This window comes from Natrix helvetica, assembly GCF_964273705.1.
Source record: "Natrix helvetica genome assembly, chromosome: 5".
NCBI classification, from domain to species: Eukaryota; Metazoa; Chordata; class Lepidosauria; order Squamata; family Natricidae; genus Natrix; species Natrix helvetica.
In genome coordinates, this window is record NC_138551.1 from 113,927,292 (window position 1) to 113,933,291 (window position 6,000).

Below are 6,000 nucleotides of genomic sequence, written 5' to 3' on the forward strand. Positions count from 1 at the left end.
TGCGGAGCGCATGCGTCTCATAATCGCGTCTTATACCACACTATACCGAGTCTTGACGAATTGTCATGTCAAATACAAATACGTCACATAACGCACAACAGATTAGTCTTCAAATATCGAAAAGGAGGACATGTAGGAAGACACTTTTCGAGGGAGGAGAAAACTTACAAAAGAAGGACTGTCCTCCCTAAAGGAGGACGGTTGGTCACCTTACCAATACGTGACAAATTGTATTTATTATATAAACTTAAGGTTCATGCAAACCCAGAATAGCAATAGCAGTCGGACTTAGACTTATATACTGCTTCACGGTGTTTTCCAGCCCTCTCTAAGCAGTTGACAGAGTCAGCATACTGCCCCCAACAATTTTGGCTGCTCATTTTCCCCACCTCAGAAGGATGGAAGGCTGAGTCAACCTTGAGCTTGGTGAGATTCGATCTGCCAAATTGCAGGCAGCCAGCTGTCAGCTGAAGTAGCCTGCAGTACTGCACTCTAACCAGTGTGCCACCACGGCTCATAGAATATTTTGTTAACTGCATAAACCCTTCTGTTAATCATGGTGGAAGATGTCATATGAACACAGTTACCTTCTTCTGCAGTTCCGTTTTCCCTTCCTGAAACAATATTTTGCAGCTCATTGTCCATTCAGCATTTGAGGGAGTCCAGCATAGTCAATAGTTGTGATCCTTATGTTGGAATATTTTATTCCTTAAAATTTTTGTTTATGAGCTGGGATTAAAAAAAAAACAAGTAGCTGGATGAATTACCGTATATACTTGAGTATAAGCCGACTCGAGTATAAGCCGAGACCCCTAATTTTACCAAAAAAACCTGAAAAAAGTTATTGACTCGACTATAAGCCGAGGCTGGGAAATGCAGCAGCTCACGGTAAATTTCAAAAATAAAAATACAGGTAGATAACAATAAAATTGCTTTAATTGAGGCATGTGGAAAAGAGGCTCACTCACTATTCATGCATCCTCTCGTAATACAGATCATCAAATAAAAAGCTCTTCTCTCTTGAAGGGAGAAAGGCGGCGTGTTGAGGGATAACGAGAGGGAGACTACATTTCCCAGAACGCTTTGCCTAGGAGCTTGCTTTTGGATTGGCCGCCGCCCGGCCCAATTCGGGCCGGGAAAGTGGCGTGGATAACAGTCACTAGCAGGTAGACGGGAGGTATTGAAGGGCGCTGTTGGGAAGCCATGGCATCGCTACGGCTCTTAAGGCTGCACCTGTCTGCGGGGAGCTACCTCCTCTTCCTCCTTTGTTTCCAGTTCGGGGGAAGCGAGAAGAAGAAGGAGGTAGATCCCTCTTCACCTGCCCCATCTTTCCTTCTTCCCCGGGAGCACCGATAAGACCGGGCAATTGTGTCCCCCACCCTTCCCTCCACGCTGCTGGCGCCCTTGCTTTATTTGAGTGCATCGCTGCTGCTTTCCTTTCTCGTCCCCACTTATGCCATTCTGAGTCCTCGCTTTCCTTGCCCTGTGAGCGTTTTGTATTTTACGCCCGCCGCTGCAACGCCACCGCGTCCTCCCGCTCCCCCTGGAGCGCCCCGGGAAGCCGGCGGCGCTGCGCTCCGTCTGTCCGCCGCTGCAACGCCACCGCGTCCTCCCGCTCCGCCTGGAGCGCCCTGGGAAGCCGGCGCCGGTGGCATTGCAGCGGCGGGCAGACGGAGCGCAGCGCCGCTGGCTTCCCGGGGCGCTCCAGGCGGAGCAGGAGGACGCGGTGGCGTTGCAGCGGCGGGCGTAAAATACAAAACGCGCACAGGGCAAGGAAAGCGAGGACTCAGAATGGCATAAGTGGGGACGAGAAAGGAAAGCAGCAGCGATGCACTCAAATAAAGCAAGGGCGCCAGCAGCGTGGAGGGAAGGGTGTGTTACCCCTGCCCCCTCCTTCTTCGCCGTGCTTTTGAGGAGCCATGACGCCGTGGGAGCCAGTAGGAAGGTGGCGGAGGGGGTGGGAGCGATCACGGAAGCACCGAAGCCTCGGTGTTCTTTTTTTTTTTTTCTTCACTGGAGTATAAGCCGAAGTGGATTTTTCAGCCCAAAAAGTGGGCTGAAAAATTCGGCTTATACTCAAGTATATACGGTAAGTTTTTCATTCTTTACCTAAAAGCAATGACAAGGTGTTATGTGGATGAAACAGAAAACCTGTCAGGCCTGGAAGCCATCTTTTGCATTGGACCTTCAGGCCTGCCACATTCAATGCTGTGGAAAAATGGGAGGGGGGATTATAAAAGTATATTTCATTTGGTTGGGGAAAACCTGGAAGCTTTCAGATTCAGGTTTTCCCAGATGTGCCAATATAACATTTCTAATAAAATGGAACTTTGAGGAACTTCTGGAACCCTGACAAAGCTCCCCCCATCTTGCACAGTTTATATACAATGCAGTTAACTTCTCCTATAGAATACAAACCTCTTATTCAGTCACTCATTTCTCTCACATCGTTCCATATAAGGAAACTTCTTCCTTGCTGGGGCTCCTAAAGCTTCTGAGACTAATTCTCTAAGGGGAATCCTTGGATGTACACCTTATCTTTCCTTAAAGTGTGTATTTTAGCTTACCTCCCTGTGCAAACTTCTTTAAAGTCCTTTGGGACAGTGAAGTCTAAGACAGTCAACTAATCCTAAAGTAAAACAAAATGAGACATGGTTTCTGAGCCTTGATAAAAGGGTAAATGCTCAAATAAAAGATTCTTTTTTTTTTTTGTATAAATGTTTATTTATTTTTCTTTAAAAAGACAAGACAACACATAAGGTACAAGAGCAGGGAAGTAAAAAAAAAACACATTTTCATCAAGCATGTCGTTTGGTTACAAGTTTTTGTGCGATGGTTTTTACAATTAAGGATGCGTTCACTAATTATCCATTAAATATAGTTAAATATTTCATTGAGCATTGCATGTTCAAGTTACCATAGTATTCTTTCTTTTATGACAACCCTTATTTCTTTATCTCTATAATTATGTACTAGGTAGCAATAGGTCTTTATAAAATTATATCACCATTCTCTCAAAAATAAAGGTGGAGATTAAGTCAAAGAAAAAAAGAAACTCATTACTTCATATAAGACATTTCTATTTTCCATTAATCTTAAAGTTTCCAATCATCCTCAACTCCAAATTTAATTTCCCATTATTATTTGTCAATCCATGTAGTCATTAAATATTTTAATCTATATTCACATCCATTGTTCATTACATCATCATTATTCCATTTTATATTATAAAATAGTCACCAGCCACAATCATACCTAACAATTTAAATCATCTCACTCTTATACATTAAATACATTATTATTCTTATCTCATATAAGTAAATGGTCTATTTCATAATAAAGGCTTAATAAGTATAGAAAGAGAAAAAAAAGAGAAAGAGAAAAAAGAGAGATTTTTTCAAAACATTAAGTATAACTTTCTATTATTATTACATATGAGATAGGGTAAAGAAAAAGAAAAGATTCACTTCCAAGTTTTTTTATCCAACCATTGATAAAACAAGTCCCATACTTTATAAAATTGCTCATCCTCTAATTCTCTAATTTCAAATGTAAGTTTACTCATTTCTGCACAGTTCATTATCTTCCGAACAATTTCCTCCTCTGTTGGTACTTTCTCATTTTTCCAGTATTTAGCAAATACAATTCTAGCAGCTGTTAACACATTTATGATCAAATATTTCAAGTCTTTATTGTATGTTTCTGGTATTATTCCCAATAAAAAAAGTTCTGGTTTCAAGTCTATGTGTTTATGTATCATTTTCTCCAACCACATGTGTATTTTAGTCCAGTATCTTTTAGCTTCAGGACAAGTCCACCACATGTGGTAGTATGTGCCCGGTGTATGTTGACATTTCCAGCATTTTTCAGACTTATTCTTCGACATTCTTGCTATTCTCGATGGGGATAAATGCCACCTATAAAACATCTTATACAAATTTTCTTTATATGCAGTTGACATTGTCATTTTATAATTTTGAGTCCACAATTTTTGCCATTTTTCTAAATCAATCCCATGTCCAAAGTTTTTTCCCCAGGCTAGCATAGTTCCTTTCACTTGTTCTTCATATAATTTCACCTCTAATAAATAATCATAAAATTTTTTAATTAATTTTTCATCATTACCTGTTAAGATTTTATCTAATTCAGTCAGTTTATCATAAAAACCCTCATTTTTTCGATCTTCATTGTATCTAGAATGTATTTGCACATATGAGTACCAATTGAGTTCAATACCTTCTTGTTTCAATTCTTGTATAGATTTAAGTTCACCCTCTGCATTCAATAATTCAGCATATCTAACTGCTTCTTCCCTTTTAAATACTATTGGATATGAAAAGGCTTCAATAGTTGATATCCAGACTGGAATTTTCAAGTAGTGCAACCTCTTAACCTTCTGCCAATTTAATAACAAAGCCTCTCTTATAAAATGGTCTCTAAAGTAACCATGTTTTTTAGTTCCTTTATACCATAAGTATGCATGCCATCCCAACAGCAAATCATGACCTTCTAGATTCAAAAGCCTATCATTTCTTAGCATTATCCATTCCTTAATCCACATCAGACTAGCTGCCTGATAGTATAACTCCCAATCAGGTAGACCCCACCCTCCCCTTGATTTGGAATCTTGTAACAATTTACGTTTTATTCTTGCTTTTTTCCCTTGCCATATAAATTTCAACACCATTTTATTTAATTCTTCAAAATATCCTTTCCCCAACTTAATTGGAATAGTCTGAAACAAGTATAACAGTCTAGGTAAGATATTCATTTTAATTGTTGCGATTCTACCAATCATTGATAATTGAAGGTTCTTCCATTTCGCCAAGTCTGTTACAATTTGTTGCTTCAATTTAAGATAATTATCTTCTTTGAGAGTGCTGCATTTGGCTGTTAGTTGAATCCCCAAATATTTAACTTTATTTGTGATTTGCATTTCCAAGTTTTCTGCCAATTCTTCTTTTTGTTTTTGGGGTATATTTTTTGTTAAAATCTTTGTTTTGTCTTTGTTTATTTTTAAACCTGCAACTTTTCCATACGCCTCAATTTCTCCTATCAGTTTAGGTGCAGATTGAAATGGCTCCTCAAGAATGAAGACTAAGTCGTCAGCAAATGCTTGCAACTTGTATTCTTCCTTTTTGATGGTCATTCCCTTTATTTCTTCCTCTTCTCTAATCTTTCTATTTAGTACTTCTAATGTTAAAACAAAAAGCAGTGGTGACAGTGGGCAGCCTTGTCTCGTACCTCTTTTAATTTCAATTGGATCCGTCAGTTCTCCGTTTATCATTATCTTGGCTGTTTGCTTGTGATATATCGTTTGTATGGCTTGAATAAAATTCTTACCAAAGTTCATTTGTTCCATTTGTTGAATCATAAATGTCCAATTCACGTTATCAAATGCTTTCTGCGCATCCAAGAAGATCAAAGCCATTTGCTTCTCAGAGTGGACCTGATAATATTCTAAGGTATTTAGAATTGTCCTTATATTGTCTCTAATTTGCCTCTTTGGTAAAAAACCATTTTGGTCCGGATGGATAAACCCATTTAGGTATTTTTTCAGTCTCTCTGCCAGTATTGAGGCAAATAGTTTATAGTCTGAGTTCAACAAGGAGATAGGTCTATAGTTCTTAATTTGCGTATGGTCTGCCTCCTCTTTGGGTATTAATGTAATATATGCCTCCAACCATGAATTAGGTATTTTACTTTCAATCATTACTTCATTCATGACTTCTAGTAATGGAACGGCCAAGGATTTTTCTAATGTTCTATAGAATTCCACAGGAAGGCCATCCGGTCCCGGGGCCTTCCCATTATTTTGTCTTTTAAGGGCCTCAGTTAATTCCATCATTGTTATTTTATCTTCAAATATAGTTCTAGTATCATTTGGTATTTGGGGGAGTTTGGCGTTTTGTAAATATTGTTTCACTTCTTTCTCTTCTATGTTCTCTTGTTCATACAACTTGGCATAGTAATCTTGAATAATTTTCCTTTTTTCCATAT